The following is a 23,851-nucleotide window of genomic DNA, read 5'->3' on the forward strand; positions in this document are numbered from 1 at the left end:
AGAACAAGAAAGTGCAGAAAAGGACACAGTAAATGAGGAAGAAGTGGAAGAGAATGTAGAACCCTCTGTAAGTAAGGCATTTAATGATCACATAACAAAATTTGCAATAATCTCTAATGAAAGACCAAATATTACTTGTATTTGTTGCCGCAGAACTCATTATAGAAAACAAACCAGGAATGTTGATCTCTACAGAAAAAGTGAAAATGAAGATAATTATAAGTGGAAGGATTTTGCCACATATATATTTCTTGAAAATTGTTTTGAATTGGGTGAAGATCAGCGTATTTGTAAATACTGTTACAACAAGTTAGAGGAAAATAGAATGCCGACCAGAGCTGTACATAATAATTTAGAATTGGATGCTATTCCTGCCGAACTTTCTGAATTAAATATATATGAGTCTATACTTATTCAATGTGTTCATCCGTTCCAGACCATAGTTCGTATGGAGCCCAAAACTGGTAAATTAGCTCCTTCAGATTTACTGAGAGGTTTAAAAGGTAGAGTGGTGTATTTGCCCTTGGATTTGAAAAAAAATATGGAAACTATTGATGCAGATACTTTGGAAACTGAACCATTAGTTATTCTGGTTAATGGTGTACCTACAAAGAATAAGAAGATTTGGCAGGAGCTGGTAGATGTACGGAAAGTACAAAGAGCAAATTTGTATTTGAAAAGGAATAACAAATGGTATGAATCAATTTATATAGAAGAAGAATAAGAAGATTTACAAGAAGACACAGAAACACCACCTGGACAAATTGAAAAAGTGGACAAGTCAAAGGAAGAAGAAATGTATGAACATTTTAGCATACATCCTCTTCATTCAAAAGAAGTTATGGGAGACAATATTGATCTGTTTCAGATGAAGAAAGCAAAAGGAACTCCCGTGAGTGTATGGGAGGAGAGCTTGGAAGCTCGATATTTTCCCCAGCTGTTTCCTACAGGAAAAGGAGGACGATACGATGAACGTCCAGAACAGATTCCAGCTTCTGAGTATCGAACTACAAGACTATATGCAGAAGATCCCAGATTTCGACAAAGTATTCCTTATTTGTTCCATATTTTATTTGAAAGCGACTTGTCTGCATTATCATATGCAGTAAATCACATTTTAAAAAGTGGAGTACATTTACAAAATGTGTCTGCTAAGGATTTTATGGAGAAAGTGCAGCACCGAGATGATCATTTGGAAACACAACTGATCAATCTGATGGCTTGTCAGCGTGGGACAAATGAATATTGGTACCGACGCCATGGTGAATTAAAATGCATGTTACGGAATTTAGGAACACCAACATGGTTCCTTACCCTAAGCTGTGCTAAGTACGCTTGGGATGATTTACTGGATTTTCTACGAGAGGCAAATTCAAACATTAAAAACATCGAATACAAGACAGCAGGAGAACTGTGCTCATTGGATCCGGTTAATGTTTGCAGATATTTCAATCATAGATTTGAGGCTATGATGTCCTTCATCTGCAATAAAAAAAATCCACCTCTTGGAGAAGTAGTGGATTTCTTTTGGAGAAAAAAGTACCAGGCAAGAGGTGCTCCTCATATTCATATGCTGTTGTGGATCAAGGATGCCCCAAAGTTTGGAACAGATACTGATGAAGCAGTGTTATCTTTCATTGAAGAATATGCAACATGTGCTATACCAAAAAGCACAGAAGAGAAAAAGTTAAAGGAGCAAGTTTTAGGTTTCCAAAGTCATCGGTGTGGAAAATACTGTCGACGGAAATACAAGAGCAAAGATAAATACTACACTAAATGTCGATTTGGATTTCCTAGACCTGTTCTTTCAAATGGAAGAGTAAACAGTTTTATGTCATCTGTGAGACATACTATTACAAGAAATCACCTAAGAATACCTACAACCTTAAAAGAAAAGAAGAATCAAAAAATATAAATGACTACAACCCAGTCATTTTATCCATGTGGAATGCTAACATGGATATACAGTATGTAGCTGACAATTCCATTGCTGTTGCTCGCTATGTAACGTCTTACATTACTAAATCAGAAAAAACTGAATTGAAAGAAATGTGGGAAGAGATTTCTCACGAGAAGACTGTCAGTAAGAAGCTGTACAGTTTCAGTTTAAAGATGTTATCGCATCGAGAAATTGGATCCTACGAATGTTCAGATAGGTTATCTTCTGCAAGTCTCTACTCGAAATCAAGAAGAATAATTTGGGCAAGTTTAGGCCTTGCAGCAATGAGAAATCGGGTACTGAAATCTGTTGGAGAAATTGAATATTTGGCCGAGAATGACCCAGAAAGTACAGATATTTTGAAATCAAACATGTTGGACACATATTATCCCAAGAGAAGTCTTCATCTAGAGAACATGTGTCTCTATGAAGTGCTGCAGAACTACATTTATTCACGGAAAGCCACAGAAGACATCAACAATGGAAAATATAAAGTCATTGGTGAGGAAGGATGTTTGGTGAAGCAAACAAAAGGAAGTTTGATAAATCACAGGAAGCTGAGTTGCGACACTACTGACAAAAAGGAATTTTACTACTTGGCTCTTTTACAGCTGTTTAAACCATGGCGTACAGAGGATGAACTACTGGGAGAATTTCAAAGCTATGAAGATTCCTTTAATGCTTGCAAAGACAGCATAGAATGCAGTACTTTCACAAATTATGTGCAAATGTTAAATGAAGAAATTGAACAGGAAACTACAATTGCAGCTGAAGTAGCTAGAGACAGTTCTCAAGACAGCCAAAGTTCAGGAACACTCAGTCAAGATCCCCTAGGACAACCAATCGTTGAAAATGAAGCTGCAATAGCCATGAATGAAGTGGAAACGGCTATGAATCAAGCTCAAGAAGAATTTATAGACTTACCAAATTTGGAAAGACAACTGAATGAAGAGCAGCAACAAATTTATGAAGAGATCAGAAACAAAATTGATCACGGATTACTACATGAAAAAAAAGAGTGCTCATGCACATCATTTCATCCAATCAGGATGTATGTAAGCAGACAAGCTGGAACTGGAAAAAGTTTCTTAATAAAAGTCATCAGAAGCTACCTACAGCAAAAAACGGATTCAACTTTGTCTTGTGTGGTTACTGCTCCAACTGGGTTAGCAGCATATAACATAAAAGGAATCACCTTACATCGTTTGCTAATGTTACCAGTGGAGCATGAGAACAAAATACAATACCACAAGCTAACTGGAGAAGCATGCTTGGAAGTTTCAAGAGTATTGAAGAAGATGCAAGTTCTCATTATTGATGAGGTGAGCATGGTATCAAACTTAATGCTTGCCTTTGTGCATTTAAGAATGCAGCAAATTCTAAGGACAGACTATGACATGTTATTTGGTGGAAAACATGTCATAGTTTTTGGGGATCTTCTACAGCTTACTCCAGTTAAAGGACAACCAGTGTTTAATACTGTGACACATGAAGACACAAAGAAGTCATTGGGAAGCATTGGTAATGCAAATATTTGGTCCTTCTTTGAGTACAAGGAACTTACTACTAATATGAGGCAAGCAAACGATGAAGAATATGGAAGTATTCTGAAAGATATCAGAATTGGACTACTCACTGAAGTTGGCACAAAAGCATTACAGAGTCGGTTGCTACATAATTTATTTCCAAAGGAAGAAATAGTTGCAGAGAAGATATACAAGAACATTGCAGAAAAGAAAAGTGTCATCTGCTTAATGCCAACTCTACGTGAATGCTCAATATTCAATGAGGAGCTTTTGAAATTGGAAAAGGAAGATATCAGGAAATTGGAAGCAGTGGACAAAATTCAGGATGGAAGAATTACTATCACATTAACAGGCAAACTGAAAAATAAATTGGATTCACTAGAGAAGAACATTTCCAAAACTGCTGGATTAGAAAAAAATCTATATGTTTGCATGAACTGTAGAGTATTTTTAAGGAGAAATTTGGATGTTGAAAAAGGTTTAGTAAATGGAGCTATGGGAAGAGTTGTGGGTTTTATTAATTATCAGAAAAAAGATGGAATTGAATGTTTAAAAATAAAATTTGATCAGATAGAAGAAGTTATAGACATTTGTCGTTGTACAGTTCGTTTCATGCTTGTGAAAGACTTATATGTACAAAGGAAACAGTTTCCGTTTTCTCTAGCATATGCTGTAACTATTCACAAGTCTCAAGGATTGACTGTAGATTGTGCATTTGTAAACATTGGTTCAACTGTGTTCAAAGAAGGTATGGCTTATGTAGCTTTGTCACGAGTGAAAACATTATCTGGTTTATTCATGATAGACTTTGATGATTCAAAAGTTAGTGCTGATACAAACTGTGTAAAGGAGTATAATAGATTAAGAAGAACCTATGCTCCTCATTTAGGTCAGTATCCTGTGTTAGAGAAACGTGTAGTTTCTCGAAAAAGGAGAATTGAGAATATCTGTATTGAGGATGTAGAGAGGAGGAAAAAAAAGAGGAGTAATGTAATTGCAAGCAAAAAGAAAAAGGAAAATGTTGAAGAGGTTGTAGGTTGTCATTTTGAAAATAGCTCTGGTGTCAACTGCTACGCTAATGTAGTGCTGAATGTTGCATTTTATCTGGAAAGTTTGCAAGAGCAGATAATAGTAAATCAGAGAAAAAGATTCTGTTCTGAGTTGAGTCTCCTTTTTCAAAAGCTGAGTAATGATAAAACTCAAATAGAAAGTGCTACTGAAATTAGAAAACTTTTAGATGTATGTTCAGGACGAACACAGTTTTCTCAAAATGTACAGCAAGACGCACAGGAATTCTTGATGTATTTTCTTCAGGTACTGGAAGAAGAAGGGGTGCCAATTGAAAATATGTTTGGTGTCTCTTATAAATGGGAACATAGTTGTGAAAACTGTTTCAATACATGTGGCTCTAATGTTGATTCTGAAAGGTTTATTTATTTAACATTGCCAGACAGTAAAACAGTCACTTTTGCTAAATTAGTTAAAGATGCTAATCATAGCATGGGTGAGTGTTTTCAACGTTAATTTTAAAGGAATACGGACAGTATGTAATTTTAATGATGCAACGATGTAAAGCTGATGGTTCAAAATTGGATACTTTAATAAAGAAGTTTATAGGACAGCAATTATCAATTTCAGGAAAAACTTTTGTAACAGTTGCAATAATTTTCCATGAAGGACCTACTGTAACTTCTGGACATTACACAGTTTATCTTAAATGTGAAAAAGGCTGGACACTGTGTAATGATTCCCAATTGATTTTCAAGCAACGTTTGCCTTTTGATTTAGCAAATTCCTATCTAATCTTCCTGAAACCTAAATTTTAGAGAGACTTGGCAAGATCTGTACAAAACAATTTTACCATTTTATTGGATTAGCATTGGAATTTTCAAATAAAAAGATTTTTCAAATTACCATTTGGCCTAAAGGAAAGGTAACCAATTGTAATGTGGACTTATTTAATTCCTAATGAATCTTTCGGAAACCAAAAATTTAGAGAGAATCGGTAACATCTGTACAATTTAAATTTTGGAATTTTATTGGATTACCATTGGAAATTTATTCAAAAAAGATTTTTAAAATTACCATTTGGCCATAAGGAAAGGTAACCAATTGTATTGTGGACTTATTTAATTATTAATTAATCTTTCGGAAACCAAAATGTTAGAGAGAATCGGTAACATCTGTACAATTTAAATTTTGGAATTTTATTAGATTACCATTGGAAATTTAATCAAAAAAGAATTTCAAAATTACCATTTGGCCTAAAGGAAATGTAACCAGATGTATTGTGGAGTTATTTGAGATATATTATTTTTGTGATTATGCTTCTGTAACAAAATTGTCAGACGGTATTTTAAAGAAATAGTTATTGTTATTAGATTAAATTTTTTTAGAATATTATGCATTTCTATAATGTTATGTTTAAGTAAAAAGAGATTCTGGGCTTTTTTAAAACAATCTTTGAGATTGTTATTTTTTTTTTGCCCGCTGTTAAGTGATGAATGCAATTGCTTTAACGATTTATAGTGAAATGCAATATATTCTGAAAACAGCAAAAAAAAGGCAAAAAATTGTTTTTGGAAAATATGTAAATACGTGTAGTGTGTTATATAATGATTTATTAAATATTAATACTTTTTTCTTTTTTTTCAGATTGTGAAAGAAAATTTTCAAAAAAAACCAACCATTTTTACAAGTAATTTCAATTAAATTTTAATTAAAAATTAAATTGTTGGGTGGGTCAGGTAAGTCAGAAATTAGATGGTCCCTTTCTTCCACTTCTCCTCAAACAGATGTTCAGTATTTAGTTATTAATCCCTCAAGGATCTTGAAATGTGGTAATTGTTTTTTAGTGTTTTTAAAAAAATAAAAAAATAATAATTACGCTTACCGTACGCATACGGTAAAAAAAACAAAAAAAAAGATTTAAGAAAAAATAAAAAAAAGTTGAGAGGTAAGGTTGGCTCTTAAAAGAGCCGTTGTGTTCATGCAGGGACAGAGGAAAGGAATAATGGGAACATTAGCTGGTAGGACAAATGTGCTGGTCTGTTTTGTTGTTAATGAGGGGAAGACTGGTCTCCCTATGAACAATTAGACCATGGCAAAATGAACACCGCATTGTAACCCACGCAAACCGATGGTTCGTTTCCACAGGATCAGAAAAAGGTGAATCTGCCCCCACAGATGAAGGGCTCAGCTGAGCTTCCGAAGAAGGACTCGGCTGAGCTGCTGTGGATGTGCTTGCTCGACTTACTGAAGGGTTACCTCTAGTATGTCGTGCATGTGTCCTAGGGTGTACATCCTCAAGGTGTCGTAACATAGTGTGATTCTCGAAGGAATACTTCTTGTTAGGATTACCTCTTGAAAGTACACGCTGGCACAGCTTACAAGTCACCAAAGCAGCATTGACTTTTTTCTCGCCCTCAGGAAAAGTAAAATACTCCCATATAAAAGAGCTCTTCTGTTTCCTCTTTCTCTGCCTGATGGTGGTGCTGCTAGCCTCACTCTCAGCAGAAGAGTGCTGGTCTGCCATCGTATCCCAAAGACAACTCAGCTCCTTCTCCTAAGGGATCACAAGCAGAAATGAGGGGAATGGGTGTGGTGTAGGAGAGTTCTAGAACTGAAACTACTTTGAACCAATCAAAAGTTTTGTTTCATGATCACATGACCCACCGTGCGCGTACGTTACGCTTACGTTACGCTTACGGAGCGCTTATGGAGCGCTTATGGAGCGCTTACGGTAAAAGTACGCATGCGCGTAAAAAAGACACGCGCTCGTGCGCATGCGCATAACAGGCACTCCCCAACACTTCCGCGTAACGTGCGCGTGTAGCGTACACGCTTACGCGCCCCATACGCAGTACGCACGGCTACGTAAATTGCGTAACCATACCAAAAAGAGTAGAAATATTACGAACATTACGCAAACCGTACGCTTACCGTAAGCTTACCGTACGCGCACTTAAAAAAATAAATAAATAAATAAATAAAGGAAAAAAAGAATCTCTATGTTATACTAATATATCTTACCTGTTTGGTAAAAAAAAATGAGAAAAATGTATATATTGCAGAATTTTTAAAAATTAAGCATAGTGTTTTAAGAGAATATAAAGTCAAAAAAATAAAAAAATAAAAAAAAGCTTGCTATTAAAAAAAAAAAAAAAAACACGTTTAATATAAGAATTTGTCATAAAAAAATCATACAAAATCAATAAAAAAAACATGGGAATCACACATGTTATAGGTAAGAAATAGCATTTAAAAAACCATACAAATTCACTGAAAAAACCATGGGTTTCACACACGTTATAGTTAGGAATTAGCATTTAAAAAACCTTGCAAATTCACTGAAAAAACCATAGGTTTCACACACGTTATAGTTAGGATTTAGCATTTAAAAAACCTTGCAAATTCAGTGAAAAAACCGTAGGTTTCACACACGTTATAGTTAGCGGACATTTCACTCATAAAAAACCTTTGAAATTCCCCCGTTATAGTTAGTTAAGCTAACTATAACTCGCGCACCCGCAATCCACTGCTGATGACGTAACATATTACATCACTCATGACATGGTCAGTGACATCACTCATGACATCACTGATGACATCTCAAATGACATCACTGATGACATCATCCTTGTGACAGAATGGTAGACCTCCTCTCACCCTAATATAACCTTTGATACAAACATTCAAAAATAGAGACTAAAATTTTCAAAAAAATGGACATACCAATACCAGTTACAACAACCTCTTTAGTAATTCTTAGATCCACATACACATCTACTCATTCACCAACAGTCCTGTACAGACACTCATACATGTACTCACTCATCATATGTACTCATACACCTATACATCCTGTTACACATTGCCACTCATCCATAGAGTTACTCACACACATAGTCACTCATGCTAATAAAGAGTCAAACATCCATTTACTTGCATATTCAGTTATACACACACCTCAACACGTACTTCTACAGAAACTTACACATACTTACTCTTTTAAATAATCACTAATAAAAACACATACTTATTCATACAGGAACTGTTTCAATCTCTCACTCTCACACATACTCACTTATATACACCAATAGTCAAATATACTTCTTTAAAACATATTTAGTAACTCATAAAGACACTATTGAGACAGTCATTCACTCACTAACACACCCATACACACACTCATCCAACCATACAGTCATGCACACATGCTGTCTTCAACACATACAACCAAAGAGACAATCATTCATGCACCTATGCACTACGTAAAACCCCCCACCAAACCATGCAGACACTCAGACTGATACTCAAAAAACAACCTAAAATCCAATATAAACACCGATGTAGCTACTCACCAACCCATGCAGACACTTATACACAAAGTGAGAGACTGATACAGATAATTACATATTTAAACATTACTCATTAAGCCATGTATTCACTAAGATACACTTAATCAGTCAGTTACACAATCAATTTTTCAAAAACAAATCATCCTTTTAGACACTTATATACCCATTTATTCTTCCATCGACCTTGAGATATACATATATAAAACATATGTAATTTTCAGAAAAACACACATTCACTGGATGATGTCATCAGTGATGTCATTTGAGATGTCATCAGTGATGTCATGAGTGATGTCACTGACCATGTCATGAGTGATGTAATATGTTACGTCATCAGCAGTGGATTGCGGGTGCGCGAGTTATAGTTAGCTTAACTAACTATAACGGGGGAATTTCAATGGTTTTTTATGAGTGAAATGTCCGCTAACTATAACGTGTGTGAAACCTATGGTTTTTTCACTGAATTTGCAATGTTTTTTAAATGCTAAATCCTAACTATAACGTGTGTGAAACCTATGGTTTTTTCAGTGAATATATATATATATATATATATATATAATTCACTGAAAAAACCATAGGTTTCACACACGTTATAGTTAGGAATTAGCATTTAAAAAACATTGCAAATTCACTGAAAAAACCATAGGTTTCACACATGTTATAGTTAGCTGTACATTTCACTCGTAAAAAACCAATGAAATTCCCCCGTTATAGTTAGTGCAGGCAACTATAACTCACGCGACCGCAATCCTCTGCTGATGCTAATACTGTATTTAGACACTTATTTGCCCATGTCTTCTTCCATTAAATTTTAGCTATACATATATTACAAATATTTTTTTTTCATAAAGACACAGATGTCATCAGCAGAAGATTGCGGTCGCGTGAGTTATAGTTGCCTGCACTAACTATAACGGGAGAATTTCATTGGTTTTTTACGAGTGAAATGTACAGCTAACTATAACATGTGTGAAACCTATGGTTTTTTCAGTGAATTTGCAAGGTTTTTTAAATGCTAATTCCTAACTATAACGTGTGTGAAACCTATGGTCTTTTCAGTGAATTTGTACGTTTTTTTAAATGCTAAGTTACTTTATGCAATTCGTGGCGTGCGCGCCCAGTTAACGCAGTTCATTCCGTGCGCGCACGGTGCGCTTCGCGCACCGTGCGCGCACAGTGAGCATGCGGTGCGCTTCGCGCACTGCGCGCCCACTTTACGCAGTTAGTGCCGTGCACATTATGCGGGATGGGCCATGTACGCACGATGCGCTTCGCGCACCGTGCGCACATTTGGTAATTTCATAGCTCTTATATGCCATGCACAAATGGTGCCCTTCGGGGACCATTTGCACACGGGGTGGGGAGAATGTGGATACATTTTTTTTAAAAAAATTTTTACCGTACGCGTACGGTAAGCGTAATCGGCGATTTACCGGAAAAAAAAATTTTTTTTTTGGGCTTGGGGGTTGTTTGGGGACCCCTATATCAATGCTGGGTGGTTAGGATCTCAAGAAACTGCCTCTTTAGACATTTTTGGGCTTCGTTTTTGCTGCCCAACTCAGAGAGCGAGAGAGAAAATGGCGGCCGCCGCTTCCTGGTTTCAACCAATTCGAATGTTTACTAAGATCTAAGAGCCAATCAAAATCGCGCTCGCGCACGCCACCGTACGCGTACAGTAAGCTTACGGTAAGCGCACCGTAAGCGCACTGTAAGCTGCCACAGATATATATATTGATTTAAAGGCTATTTTCTCAGAATCTACTGAACAGATTTACACCAAACCTACAAAAGGCACTTCCTTGACCTGAGGACTACCTCTCTGCCAAATTTCAAGTAATTCTGTTCAGCCGTTCGGGCTGTAGCTGTGTCTAAAGGTCCAATAGAAAAATGCATGGGGAAAACGCGTTTTGGGACCCCCCTTTTATCTCAGCCCCCGCTTGACGAATCCCCCCGAGACTTTCAGGGTAGGAGCAGAGCGTAGCGCCCCACCTATTTTGAAGAATTCGCGAGGATTCGTCGACCGGCGCCAAAGTTATTCAAAATAGAATGTTGCGGATTTCCTATGGAAACGTGGTCCTAACTATAACTACCTACTGGCGACCGCCAGTAGGTAATATATATATATATATATATATATATATATATATATATATATATATATATATATATATATATATATATATATATATATATATATATTCACTGAAAAAAACAAAGGTTTCAGGGGCATTATAGTTAGGAATTGGCATTTAAAAAACCTTAGAAATTCACTGAAAAAAACGTAGGTTTCAGGGGCGTTATAGTTAGCTGGACATTTCCCTCGTACAAATCCCTAGAAATTCCCCTGTTATAGTTAGTTCAGCTAACTATAACTCGTGCCCCCGCAATGCACTGCTGATGACGTCACATATTACATCACTCATGACATGGTCAGTGACATCACTGATGACATCACTGATGACAGCTCAAATGACATCACTGATGACATCACTGATGACGTCATCCAGTGAATGTGTGTTTTTCTGAAAATTAAATTTATTTAATATATATAGGGAAAGGCCTGTTGAAGAATGAGTGGGTGTACAAGTGTGTGAATGGAAGATTTTCTAGGTGCGTAACTGACTCTATAAGTCAATCAATCAATCAATCAGAGCATTTATATAGCACGCTACTCACCCGGGGGGGTCTCAAGGTGCTTGGGGAGGGGGGGGACTGTTACTGCTCAAACAGCCAGGTCTTGAGCTGTTTCCTGAAGGTGAGGTGATCTTGAGTCTGGCGGAGGTGGGTCGGGAGGGAGTTCCACGTCTTGGCGGCCAGGTAGGAGAAGGACCTTCCTCCTGCGGACGCCCTTCGGATGCGGGGGACGGCGGCGAGGGCGTGGTTGGTCGAACGGAGCTGGCATGTAGGAGTGTAGAAGCTGAGGCGGTTGTTGAGGTATCTTGGGCCTTGGTAGTGGAGGGCTTTGTGTGCGTGGGTTAGGAGTCGGAACGTGAGTCTCTTGTTGACCGGGAGCCAGTGCAGGTCTCTCAGGGGTCCTGAGATGTGGCTGTGCCGGGGGATGTCGAGGATGAGTCTTGCTGAGGCGTTCTGGATCCGCTGGAGTCTCTTCTGGAGTTTGGCCGTGGTACCGGCGTAGAGGGCGTTGCCGTAGTCCAGTCGGCTGGTGACGAGGGCCTGGGTGACCGTCTTCCTGGTCTCGGTGGGGATTCACCGGAAGATCTTGCGTAGCATGCGCAGGATGTTGAAGCACGAGGAGGAGACGGTGTTGACTTGTCTGGTCATGGAGAGGGAGGAGTCCAGGATGAAGCCCAGGTTGCGTGCGTGGTCTGTTAGTATGGGTGCGCTGCCCAGGGCGGGGGGCCACCAGGAGTCATCCCAGGTGGAGGGTGACGAGCCTAGGATCAGGACCTCCGTCTTGTCTGAGTTCAGTTTCAGGCGGCTGATCTTCATCCACTCGGCTACGTCTTTCATCCCGTTGTGTAGGTTGGCTCTGGCGGTGGCGGGGTTGTTGGTGAAGGAGAGGATCAGCTGGGTGTCGTCGGCATAGGAGAGGATGTTGAGGTTGTGCTGGCATGCGATGGCCGTGAGGGGGCTCATGTAGACATTGAAGAGGGTGGGGCTGAGCGAGGAGCCTTGAGGAATGCCGCAGATGACTTCGGTGGCTTCTGATTTGAACGGGGGAGGCGGACTCTCTGTGCCCTTCCGGCGAGGAAGGAGATGATCCATTCAAGTGCCTTCTCTTGGACTCCGACGTTGCTGAGGCGCTGCACAAGGGTGCGGTGGCAGACAGTGTCGAATGCCGCGGAGAGGTCCAGGAGGATGAGGGCTGCAGTCTCCCCATTGTCGAGCAGGGCTCGGATGTCGTCAGTGGCTGCGATGAGGGCGGTCTTGGTGCTGTGGTTGGCCCGGAAGCCAGACTGCGAGAGGTCGAGGGATCCGTTGGTCTCGAGGAAGGCGGCAAGCTGCTTATTGACGGTCTTCTCGATGACTTTGGCCGGGAACGGGAGGAGCGAGATGGGGCGGTAGTTTTTGAGTTCGGTGGGGTCCGCTGATGGTTTCTTCAGTAGCGCGCTGAGTTTGGCGTGCTTCCAGCTCTCCGGGAAGGTGGCGGTGTCGAAGGAGGCGTTGATGATGTCCCGTAGGTAGGGTGAGATGACGGAGTCGGCCTTGTTGAAGACGTGGTGTGGGCAGGGGTCGGTTGGCGATCCGGAGTGTATGGAGTTCATCGTGCGTTGGGTTTCTTCGGTGTTGATCGGGGTCCAGGTGCGGAGGGTGGAGGTGGGGGGTGCCGGTGCGGTCGTGGGGTGCGTCGGCTGTGCGCTGAGGCTGTTGTGTATGTCTGCGATCTTGTTGTGGAAGTAGGAGGTGAGGGAGTTGCAGAGGTCTTGTGATGGGGTGATGTCGTTGATTCCGGCGTTGGGGTTGGAGAGCTCTTTGACGATCTTGAAGAGTTCCTTGCTGTTGTGTGCGTTGTTGTCCAGTCGTTCCTTGAATGCGGTTTTCTTGGTGGCGTGGATCAGTTGGTGGTGTTTTCGAGTGGCGAGCTTGAGGGTGGTCATGTTGTCTGGTGTAGGGTCTTTGCGCCATGTTCTCTCGAGGGCTCGGCAGTTCTTCTTTGAGCTCTTGAGTTCGTCTGTGAACCATGGTGCTTTCTTACTGCTGGGTCTGCTGGGCGGGGTCCTCAGCGGGGCGAGATCATTCACGCAGCTGCTGATCCACTTCGTGAGGTTGTTGGCGGCCTGGCTGGGGTTCGCTGAGTTGGCGGGGGGGTCCTGGCTAAGGGATGCGGTAAGCTGGTCGGCTGTGATCTTGTTCCAGCTTCTGCGTGCGACCTGTTGCTGGTGGTGGTGGGTCATGTTCTTTCTGAAGCTGAAGTGGACGCAGCTGTGGTCCGTCCAGTGGAGTCTGGTGGCGTGGCTGAAGGCGATGTCCTTGCTGGAGGAGAAGACGGGGTCGAGTGTGTGTCCGGGGTAGTGGGTGGGGGTGGTCACCAGCTGCTTGAGACTGAGGTTGGCGAGGTTGTCCAGCAGGGTGGTGGTGTTGCTGTCATTGTTGTTCTCCAGGTGGAAGTTGAGGTCCCCGAGGAGGATGTAGTCGGCGGAGGGGAGGGCGTGTGGGCTGATGAAGCCGGCGATGTCTTCGCTGAATTGTGTGCCTGTCCCTGGGGGTCTGTAGATGAGGGGGCCTCTGAGGGTGGTCTTGGGGTCGGTGTGGATCTGGAAGTGCATGTGTTCGGCGGTTTTGAGGGTGTCGTCAGTGTTGGTCGTGATGCGGAGGGTGTTCTTGTGGACGATGGCGATGCCTCCTCCGGTCTGGTTGACGCGGGTGATCTTGTATCTGTCCGGGATGGCGATGGCGATGTCGGGAGCTGATGAGGCGTTCATCCAGGTCTCCGTGAGGAAGGCGACGTCTGGGGATGTTGTGTCGATCAGGTTCCAGAGTTGGATGGCGTGTCTGTGGACTGAGCGGGTGTTGAGTAGAATGCACTTCAGGTGGTTGCTGTTGGTGCTCGGCTTGGCGGGTGTAGTGCAGGTCCTGATGCAGGAGAAGTTGCAGGAGTGGCAGCAGAAGGGTCCGTTGGTCCGTCTTGGTGTGGCTCGGTAGCAGCCGGGCATCCGACCGGAGTTGAGTGCGTTGATTTTGGAGGCGTCGTAGGTCCGGCGGGCAGGGTGGCCTCTGCGGGGGCCAGGGGGTCTGGCGCTGGGCGCGGTCCAGGCGCGGACGGGCGCAGACGGGCTTATCTTTACCTTCGGCGCTCAGTCGGCGCTCCCGCTGCGCGGTCACTCTGGGGGCGTCAGAAGTAAGGAGCCTGGGAGGGCGGGTCAGCTGGGTGGCGGGAGCGCGGCGGCGAATGGGCTGGTGGTGGGCGGGGCCACAGGGAGGCAGCGGCGGGAACTATGGATGGCGGGCTCTACCAGGGGTCAAGCGTGGCAGCAGGAGGGGAGATCCGGGCGGACTAGTGACTAAACTGTGTAAATGTCTGTATGTGTGTGTGTGTTGGTGTATAAGTGGCTGAATGGTTTTGTGAATAGCTATATGAGTGTCTATATGGGTTATTGATTGGTTGTCTGAGTATCTGTATGGGTGCATGAGCGTTTTTGTGGGTAGGGTGTGTGTGACTCTGTGCATAGATGTGTGAGGGGGTGATTCTATGGGTGCATGGTTTTAAGAGTGCAACTGTGATGGACTGTATGGTTGGGTGAGTGTATGTATGGGTGTGTTAGTGATTGAATGTATATCTCAGTTGTACATGTGTCAGTAACTACATATGTGAAACGCAGTGTATATGTGTGTAAGAGTATATAACTATCTATATGTGAGAGTGTGATTGTGGGAGTGGATGTATGAATGAGTGTGTGCTTGTATCAGTAATTGTATAAGAACGTCAGAATTTGTTAGTATTTTTATGAGTAAGTGAATTTGAGTGTGTTTAATTGTATAGGTGAGTAAATTGGACTGTGATTAATTATTTGCATGATTGACTAGGTGTGTCAGTACCTCAATGGATGATTGGCGGTGTGTGAGTGTCTATATAGGTGTATAAATGCATATAATAGTCCTGTACGGAGTGACTGTAAGTTTGAGTGACTGTACAAGTGAGGGAGTTGAGATGTATGTAGACCTAAGAGTCAATGAGTGGGTATGTAGTTATTGGTATTGGAGTATCTATGGTTTTCAAAATGGCCATCTGAAATTTTGAACCAGTGTATCAAAGGTTATATTAGGGTGTGTGAAGATGCACTAATTTATCACATGGATGACATCATCAGTGATGTCATCAGTGATGTCATTTGAGATGTCATCAGTGATGTCATCTGTGATGTCACTGATCATGTCATGAGTGATGTAATATGTGACGTCATCAGCAGTGCATTGCGAGGGCGCGAGTTATAGTTAGCTGAACTAACTATAACAGGGGAATTTCTAGGGTTTTGTACGAGGGAAATGTCCAGCTAACTATAACGCCCCTAAAAAAACCTTTGGTTTTTCAGTGAATTTCAAAGGTTTTTTAAATGCCAATTCCTAACTATAACATGCATGAAAACTATCTTTCTTTCAGTGAATTTCAAAGGTTTTTTAAAAGCTAATTCCTATCTATAACTTATCTCTAAAGATATCATGTTTAATTATTTTCATTGGATTTCTATATTTTTCATCTTCAGTGTGTCAATTTCATTAATTATGTTTTTTTTAAATTCTTTTTTATCACCATTTTTTAAACTTATTTTTTCAATTAATTCTTTTAAAAATTAAAAAATATTATTTGTTTTTATTGGGTTTTCAAACATATTTTTTATATTTTTAAAAATATTTTTTTAACTATATGTCCAAAACTTTATTTTCTATTTTTTTTCTCAATGTTTTTTGGATCCACGCACCCTTTGCGCACCGTTCTCGATCCCTATGCGATAGCATCCGCGCATGGTATGCGTTGGTTCCGTGTTTAGTGCACGATCGCAATGCGACCGGTACGCGACTCCCAGCCTATACGTGACACGTTCGATGTACGTAATGCGACGTTTACGCGCTTCCGCAATGCGTCATCTGCGTCTATGACGCGGTAGGTGCGCGGATCCCGCCTAATATTTAACATTTAAAAAAACATATATATGTATTTCATGTGAATATTAATTGAAGACAAACTGTAAACTAGTCCTAAAAGTAATATATTTTTACATCTAATCCTATATTTTTTTTTAACTCAATTTCTGGGATGCGCGCTGGGTGCGTGATGCGTAAGCGCAGGGTGCGTGGATCCCATGTGACCTGCAAAAAAAGAGATTTGATTGGTTCATTGCACTTCCTGTTCTAACTATTGAAAGACCCCACCAAATTCAATCATTCTTCTTTCACCTCCTTTGGAGGAGCATCTCTTTGCAGAGAAGAAGATTTTTGGGACTAAGATTTCACTTAGCTCTAACTTTTTTCAACCAAAAATGGCTTCAGGGCAGGAGGCATCACCTGCATCTCCTCATACATCTGAGGATGAATTTTTGGAGGAGACACCACGCACTCCACGTTTTTCATCTGTGGTGTGCAAATTTTTTACTTTTCCCGAGGGGCAAACGAAGACCAATGCCACCTTGGTCACGTGCAAGATTTGCAAAAGAGTGCTGTCGCGAGGGGATCCTAACAAGAAATACTTGTGCGGCATGGCAAGTATGATGAAGAACCTGAGGACCCTTCATCCGAACAATCTTTAACGAGAAGAATGCCGACGGATGAGAGACACTCCTGTTCCTGCGCCTTCCACCTCATCGCAGCCGAGCACTTCAAGAGTGCATCCATCAGCCCAAAATTTGGACATCCGTCCTCAATTTCAATTTTTAAAAGTGCTCTGCACTAAGTGCAATGCGACTTTGTGCTACGGTGAGCAGTCGATCGATCTGATCTGCCGCCGCCAAGAAAGTCAAAATTGAAAGTTTTTTTTTGTTGTTTTTTTTTGTTCCCTGAAGTTCATTGTTTGGTTCCTCCTGTTTTTTGTTGTTGTTTTTTTTTGCAGAAAAACCCCCAAAATGTAAACATTGTTCAGAAAACCCCCCCAAAAATATAAAAGAAGAAAGAAGAAAAAAAAAGTTCTTCTAAGAACTATCTTTCCTGGTTAAAAAAAGAGCTAAATTTCTTTGTTAGTGTGTGAAATTTTAGATGAATGTATGTGTAGTACGTTATTGACTGAATGAATGCATTAGTAGCGTATGGTGAATGTATAAGTGCAGAACTATGAGGAAGTGCTGCAGCATCACACAGTAACCTTTAACTGCAGTGTGCTGCAGTACATCCGAAGCACAGGGATGCAACATATGTACATAAATATGTTGCACATCTATGCTTCTCTCTACACGGCTGCTCAAACTGCAGCCATGTGGTGACACAGGCACCCTTGCACCATAGTGCAAGGATATCTGTGTCATGTGCTGTTTGTTTTTCTGCAGGAAGACACACCTTCCTGCACAAAAACAATGAGAAAATGCATTTTTCTCCTTCAATGTATGCTGAACATTTCAGCATGCATTGAAGATATATAAATGTGGAGAAATGAAAACAATTCTCCTTGTTGTGCTTTCCTACACCAATTTTAGAATGGTGCAGCATTCACACACATATCGAGATTTATGATTTCTGATAAATCTAGACATGTGTCTTGTTCTATGAGTATTCAGTGCAATCATGCACTACAACACTTATAGAACACCCTTTCAACACAAAATGGTGTGCATAATGAGGTTGTATTTACATGGAGTATAAAAAGTGCACATAGTGCCTTTTCCTCTCTTTGTAAATATGAAAGAGTGTCTTGCGCAATAACTATGTTACAAAAAGTGACATATTTCCGGTTTTAAAATTCCTTGCGAATGGTAGAAGGTAAGCACAGAGTTTTGTCTGCAAAGATGTTCAAGGAAGAATGATTGAAATGATTGCGGTCCTTCAATAGGTACAATGGGAAATATTATGAACCCCTCAAATTTTTTTTTTGCAGGTCACATGATATCTGATTATGGTCATATTTCAAAACTACATAGATATTAAACAAAGTGTTTTTAGAAACGTGTTTCAACTTTGTAGCTTCTTGCAGACCTCCTCATTCTGCATATTGAGACTTAGTTAAACTTACCTTCACAGTAATAGGAATAAAAAATGGTATACATTTTTTTCAGATTTTCATTGCAATCTAAATTCATATAAATTGCTTATTTTAAAATTTGGATCTGTGAAAGAAAAGAAAAAAAAATATAACATGTAATAATACATTTTTTACAACACAGCATAATTTCCACAAAGTAATTTGTTTGCCTTTTTAGCTGTTTTCAGAATATATTGAATTTCACTAGAAATAGTGATTTCAATCGTACTCATCACTTAACTACGGGCCAAAAAAAACAATCAGAAAGATTGTAAAAACAAAACCAACATGCTATTCTCAGTAAAATACCACAAGAGACAAATCACACATATATAAAATCTTATGGCTAACAAAATGTTATAAGTTTAACTTACAAAAACAGTAAATGTTGCCGCTTTAAAATATTCACCGAATCTAAGGATACATTTTTGGAGGAGGCACCATGCCCACAACGTTTTTCTTCAGTGGTGTGGACATTTTTTACTTTTCCCATGGGGCAAACAAAGACCAATGCCACGTTGGTCACGTGCAAGATTTGCAAAAGAGTGCTGTCGCGAGGAGATCCTAACAAGAAACACTCGTTTCTTTTTCTTTTTTTTTCTGCCATGATTTCTCTATTTTAACGTTGAAAAACAGTATCTGTAAAAAAGAATCACAAATAAATGTATATTGATAACTTTCAAATTTATACTATTACATTACTGTACAAACACATTTTATATAAAAACTGACTAAGAAACTATATCCCTGAACCACAAGTGTGACAATGGTTAAAACACTACATGCAGAGTGCTTACTACTTTGAAGCAGTTCATGCCCTAAAGCCTACCTCACTAAAAGACTACATGCTAACTGACTGAATGATTACAGTACTATAAGGAGACACACTGGGTGAGTAACAGGGTGTTTGCTACAAGTGTATGAATACTGACTGGGGAATTGAAGGTGTGAAAGACAACTGTGTAGGTGGTTAAGAGGACTGCATACATAGTGGATAGGCGTTTGAAGCAGTCCATGTGCTAAGGCCTGGCTCACGGCATGAGTACTTGGGTACTGACTGAATGATTAGAGTACAGCAAGGAGAGTGCCTGGGTGAATTTATAAGTGGTTGGCCTTTGGCACAGTGAATGGATTAGTACTTGGTACTGAATGGGTCACTAGAGGAGTGCAAAGGGAGTGAGAGGGTGTTTGCTGGACTGTATGGATACTGACTTTGGTATTGAAGGTGTGAAAGACAAGTGTATAGTATGTTAGAAGACTGCATGCATACTGCATAGACATTTGAAGCAGTCTATGTGGTAATGTATGGTTCACAGCATGAGTACTTGGAAACCGACTAAATCATCATACTACTGCTAGGACAGTGCCTGGGTAAAACTTTTAAATTTTCAGTTCTGGCGCACTGAAGAGAATAGTACATGGTACTGCACTTTAGTGTCAAACCCTGACTCATTTTATCAATTCATAAGCAAAGACTAGCTTCTAATGCTACTAAAACTTGACAACATGACCGGTTTTAAAACAGTTATCTGTCAGCAAATACACAATGTTACCAAATGCTTCTCTCACAATCCTTACCCAAATGCACACAGACTCAGAGTGTGATTTTAGACAAGCAACACTATCCTAGGAGTTGACCAAAACTCATTCACTAGACTAGAAGAGGTAAGGGTATTGCACACAATCTACATATTTAAGTACTGCACTTTAGTGTCAAAGCCTGACTCATTTTATCAATGCATAAGCAAAGACAGGCATCTAATGCTACTAAAACTTGACAACATGACAGGTTTTAAAACAGCAAATACACGATGTTACCAAATGCTTCTCTCACAGTGGTTCCCAAATGCACACAGACTCACAGTGTGATTCTAGACAACAACCACTTTCCCTAGGAGTTTACCAAAACGCATTCACTACTGTGGAAGTGGTAAGGGAACTGCACACAATCTACATATTTCAGGACTGCACTTTTGTGTCAAAGCCTAACTCATTTAATCAACGCATAAGTAAAGACTGGCTTCTAATGCTACTATAACTTGACAACATGACAGGTTTTAAAAGAGTTATCTGTCAGAAAATACATGATGTTACCAAATGCTTCTCTCACAGTGGGTCCCAAATGCACACACACTCACAGTGTGATTCTAGACAAGCACCACTATCCCTAGGAGTTTACCAAAACTCATAAACTACAGTGGAAGTGGTAAGGAGACTACACACAATCTACATATTTCAGGACTGCACTTTTGTGTCAAATCCTGGCTCATTTAATCAAAGCATAAGCAAAAACTGCCTTCTGATGCTACTAAAACTTGACAACATGACAGGTTTTAAAACAGTTTTCTGTCAGCAAATACACGATGTTACCAAATGCTTCTCTCACAGTGGTTCCCAAATGCATACATGCTCACTGTGTGATTCTAGACAAACAACACTATCCCTTGCACTATACCAAAACACATTTCTTCATCTAGAAGGAGTACCACATTTTAGTATGGAAACATAAATCATTTCACAAATTCATAAACAATGACTGGTTTCTAATTCTACCAAAATATAAAAACAGCAGTTATCTGTCTGCAAACACATGAAAAACACAAATGCTTATCACAGAATGGTTTCTACATGCACACACACTGTCAATAAGATTGTAGAGAAAAAACTCCCTACACTTTAGCAGGAGAAATACATTAGTCTGATTAAAATCAAAATAGTCTACATACATCCCCTCACAATTAAATAACTCACCTTTCAAGTTGTTTTGTAGATTAAGAAGTATATCAGTCACACACCAGATATCAGTTACACACCAGAATTTCTTATACAGAATCTCTGCACTGTGCACCTCTCAGCAAAAACAAAGAATGGCAAAGTTTCCCTTTCATTTTCCACACATATACATGTAAACATCAAATCACAATCCTTCACACATAAATTCAAAAGAAAACACACATTTCTATTGGTTAAACATTTCAACCCTTTCCAAATGAAATACATTTCAACCCTTCCCCCAATCTGCCTTCTGCCTGTTACCATAGAAACAGGTCATGGAACACTGTACTGAGCACACAAGTCACAAGTTCAGCACACAATGTTGCTAATCAAAACAGCAAGTGTGCTTGACTTTCCAACATATCAGCTTATCATACATAATGTTCCTTACAATCAGTTTTTGTTAACCAATAAGAATCATGTGTTTAAAAAACAGAAATATACACCCTACCTTTCAGTGTAGAAAGTTGTCATACAACCAATGATTTCTTGTCTTTTAAAAAAAAAAAATTCTTGGATCCGCGCACCCAACGCGAGAGGATCCGTGCACAAACGCGATAGGATGCGCGCAACCTGCACGCATTTCGCGTTTTTTTTTTTAAAAAAAAGGGGGTCCCAGGGGGTCCTTCAGGGACCCCCTAAGCACCTCTAGAGGGTCAGAGTATTTCCACTCTGCCCCCTTTATATGTTTTACACACTTATTCCCCTTGCTTCTTCAGCCTCGCTTCTACTGAGGCAGAAAATGGCCGCCAACAGTTTCTGGTTTCGAATGTAGACAGACACTCGACAGCCAATTAGCATTAAGCGCACGACCAGGAGGGTGCGCCTCTCGGTTCGGGGAGGGTGCACTTATGGTGTGGGTAGGGTCCGCGGATCCTCCCCGGCCATAGATATCACTAACATTTTTACCCTAATTTTCTCAGTTACTACTCAACAGATTCACACCATTTATGCAAAAAGCACGAGTCTGAACTGAGGACTACCTCTTTGCCAAATTTGGTGTCATTCCGTTCAGCGGTTCGGGCTGTAGCTGCAACAACAGATCCTATGGGAAATTGCATGGGGAAGACGCGTTTTGGGACCCCCCTTTTTTCTCGGCCCCCGCTTTACGAATCACCACGAATCTTTCAGGGTAGGAGCCGAGCGGAGCTGGCCAAAAGTTTGGAAAATTTTGCGAGGATTCATCAACCGGCGCCAGACTTATTGGGAATAGAATGTTGCGGATTTCCTATGGAAAACAGGTCCTAACTATAACTATCTACTGGCGACCGCCAGTAGATAATATATATATATATATATATATATATATATATATATATATATATATATATATATATATATATATATATATTTTTGCACTGAAACAACCATAGGTTTCAGAGGCGTTATAGTTAGCTGGACTTTTCACTCGTACAAAACCATTGAAATTCCCCTGTTATAGTTAGTTCAGCTAACTATAACTCGCGCGCCCGCAATGTACTGCTGATGACGTCACATATTACATCACTCATGACATGGTCAGTGACATCACTGATGACATCCCAAATGACATCACTGATGACATCACTGATGACATCATCCAGTGAATGTGTGTTTTTCAGAAAATTAAATATGTTTCATATATGTATATCTCACGGTCGATGGAAGAATAAATGGGTATATAAGTGTTTAAATGGATGATTTGTTTCTGAAAAATTGATTGTATAACTGACTGATTAAGTGTATCTTAGTGAATACATGGCTTAGTGAGTAATGTTTAAATATGTAAATATCTGTATCAGTCTCTCACTTTGTGTATAAGTGGTTGCATGGGTTGGTGAGTAGCTACATGAGTGTCTATATAGGTTACTAGTTGGTTTTTTGAGTATCAGTATGAGTGTATGAGTGTCTGTATGGTTCGGTGGGGGGTATTACGTAGTGCATAGGTGCATGAATGAGTGACTCACTGTTTGTATGTGTTGAAGACAGCATGTGTGCAGGACTGTATGGGTGGATGAGTGTGTGCTTGGGTGTGTTAGTGAGTGAATGATTGTCGCAATAGTGTCTTTATGAGTAACTACATATGTTTTAAACTAGTATATGTGACTATTGGTGTATACAAGTGAGTATATGTGAGAGTGAGTGATTGGAAGAGTTCCTGTATGAATAAGTATGTGTTTCTATAAGTGATTGTTTAAAAGACTAAGTATGTGTAAGTTTCTGTAGAAGTAAGTGTGGTGGTGTCTGTATAACTGTATATGCAAAAAAATGGATGTTTGATTCTTTATTAGCATGAGTGACTATGTGTGTGAGTAACTGTATTGATGAGTGGTGTTGTGTAACAGGATGTATAGGTGTATGAGTACATATGATGAGTGAGTACATGTATGAGTGACTGTATAGGACTGTTGGTGAATGAGTGTATGTGTATCTTATAATTACTGAATAGGTTGTTGTAGCTGGTATTGGTATGTTCATTGTTTTGAAAATGTTAGTTTCTATTTTTCAATGTGTGTATCAAAGGTTATCTTAGGGTGAGAGGAGGTCTGCCACTCTATCACAAGGATGATGTGATCAGTGATGTCATCAGTGATGTTATTTGAGATGTCATCAGTGATGTCATGAGTGATGTCACTGACCATGTCATGAG

Source organism: Triturus cristatus, chromosome 5_1, assembly GCF_964204655.1.
Source record: "Triturus cristatus chromosome 5_1, aTriCri1.1, whole genome shotgun sequence".
Lineage (NCBI taxonomy): Eukaryota > Metazoa > Chordata > Amphibia > Caudata > Salamandridae > Triturus > Triturus cristatus.